Source organism: Ascidiella aspersa, chromosome 5 (assembly GCF_963924565.1).
Source record: "Ascidiella aspersa chromosome 5, kaAscAspe10.2, whole genome shotgun sequence".
NCBI classification, from domain to species: Eukaryota; Metazoa; Chordata; class Ascidiacea; order Phlebobranchia; family Ascidiidae; genus Ascidiella; species Ascidiella aspersa.
This window is the reverse complement of record NC_139451.1, coordinates 9,485,768-9,488,123: the sequence shown is the minus strand read 5'-3', so window position 1 is coordinate 9,488,123 and position 2,356 is coordinate 9,485,768. Positions and strand designations below refer to the sequence as shown.

Below are 2,356 nucleotides of genomic sequence, written 5' to 3'. Positions count from 1 at the left end.
CGATTCCCGCCCTTGAGCCGCCAGCCGTTGGCCTCTTCGAGGTCGACTCGCCGCCGCCGCGCGGGATTCTGGTCGCGATCGTCGCACATCGTGCCGTGCTGTCTTGAGCGGGACGGGCGCTCGCGCGTCCGACGCCGCAGCAGCCGCGCGGAGAAATCCCCGCGCGGAACGTTTGCAACGCGACCCTGAGGCGGGCGCGGCCCCGGGATTGACCCGAGGCCGCAATTTGCGTTCAGAACGTCGATGCTCAATGTGTCCTGCAATTCACACTAATTCACGCAGCTAGCTGCGTCCTTCATCGACTCACGAGCCGAGTGATCCACCGCCAAGAGCCATCCACGATTGTTTCGCTCGCACAGTGCCTCGCACTAAAGGGTGACAAAATATACCGCGCCGAGCGGTCGGCCAGGCCGACGCTTGAAGCCGGAGCGCGCGGCACCGCGGCACTCGACGCGCAAACATTACCGGGTGACCGAATCGCCGGCCGGCGCGCCGCTCCTCGCGGGTCGGGCGCCGGGTAGCAAAAACTTTTTCTCTCGCTTGTCCGAGTTTCGCGTTCGCCGAAGCGTTTGCGAGACCGTTAATGATCCTTCCGCAGGTTCACCTACGGAAACCTTGTTACGACTTTTACTTCCTCTAAATGATCAAGTTAGATCGTCTTCTCGGACGCCGGCTCGACCGTTGCCGGCCGCGCCAGGTCCAATCGGAGGACCTCACTAAACCATTCAATCGGTAGTAGCGACGGGCGGTGTGTACAAAGGGCAGGGACGTAATCAACGCGAGCTAATGACTCGCGCTTACTGGGAATTCCTCGTTCAAGGGAAATAATTGCAATTCCCTATCCCTAGCACGACCGGGGTTCAGCGGGTTACCCAGACCTGTCGGCCAAGGCGAGCACATGCTGATCCGGTCAGTGTAGCGCGCGTGCGGCCCCGAACATCTAAGGGCATCACAGACCTGTTATTGCTCAATCTCGTGTGGCTAAACGCCACTAGTCCCTCTAAGAAGTTAGACGCCGACCGATTGGGTCGCGTAACTAGTTAGCAAGCCAGAGTCTCGTTCGTTATCGGAATTAACCAGACAAATCGCTCCACCAACTAAGAACGGCCATGCACCACCACCCACAGAATCAAGAAAGAGCTCTCAATCTGTCAATCCTCACTGTGTCCGGGCCGGGTGAGATTTTCCCGTGTTGAGTCAAATTAAGCCGCAGGCTCCACTCCTGGTGGTGCCCTTCCGTCAATTCCTTTAAGTTTCAGCTTTGCAACCATACTTCCCCCGGAACCCAAAGACTTTGGTTTCCCGCAAGCTGCCGGAGAGGTCGTAAAACTAACGCCCCCCGATCGCTAGTTGGCATCGTTTATAGTCAGAACTAGGACGGTATCTGATCGTCTTCGAACCTCTGACTTTCGCTCTTGATTAAAGAAAACATTCTTGGCAAATGCTTTCGCAGTCGTTCGTCTTGCGCCGATCCAAGAATTTCACCTCTAACGGCACAGTACGAATGCCCCCGTCTGTCCCTCTTAATCATTACCTCGCGCTCCGAAACCAACAAAATAGAACCGAGGTCCTATTCCATTATTCCATGCACCATTATTCAGGCGAATCGCCTGCTTTGAACACTCTAATTTTTTCAAAGTAAACGTTCCGGCCGCCGCCGACACTCAGTCAAGGGCACCGGCGGAGAACCGGAGGTGAGGCCAGGACGGCCAGTACACGCCTTGCGACGGACCGGCCGCCTGCGCCCAAAATCCAACTACGAGCTTTTTAACCGCAACAACTTAAATATACACTTTTGGAGCTGGAATTACCGCGGCTGCTGGCACCAGACTTGCCCTCCAATGGATACTCGTTAAAGGTTTTAAAGTGTACTCATTCCAATTACAGGGCCTCGTTTAGAGTCCTGTATTGTTATTTTTCGTCACTACCTCCCCGCGTCGGGAATGGGTAATTTGCGCGCCTGCTGCCTTCCTTGGATGTGGTAGCCGTTTCTCAGGCTCCCTCTCCGGAATCGAACCCTGATTCTCCGTTACCCGTAAGAACCTCGGTAGGCCAGTACCGTACCGACGAAAGTTGATAGGGCAGACACTTGAATGATCCGTCGCCGGTGCGAGACCGTGCGATCCGCAAAGTTATCCAGAGTCACCAAAGGTTGCGGGCCGAAGCCCGGTCGGTTTTTGGTCTGATAAAAGCACGCCTCCCGCGAGGTCGGCGCTTCACGCATGTATTAGCTCTAGCATTTCCACAGTTAACCACGTAAAACGTACGATCAAATGAACCATAACTGATTTAATGAGCCATTCGCAGTTTCACTGTACGAGAGCTCGTACTTAGACTTGCATGGCTTAATCTTTGA

The 2,356-nt window shown here is 55.0% G+C and overlaps 2 non-coding genes across 2 annotated transcripts in view; both read right to left on the bottom strand.

Moving 5' to 3' along the window:
- Positions 1–180: 180 nt before the first annotated feature.
- On the bottom strand, positions 181–334 carry LOC146142796 (5.8S ribosomal RNA). The gene has a single exon (XR_014500193.1). It is a non-coding gene; the product is annotated as a 5.8S ribosomal RNA (ribosomal RNA).
- A 247-nt stretch (positions 335–581) lies between these two features.
- LOC146142795 (small subunit ribosomal RNA) overlaps positions 582–2,356 on the bottom strand; it is a 1,811-nt gene continuing 36 nt past the window's right edge. The window contains exon 1 of the ribosomal RNA XR_014500810.1: positions 582–2,356. This exon is cut by the window's right edge and continues 36 nt beyond it. This is a non-coding gene — a ribosomal RNA (small subunit ribosomal RNA).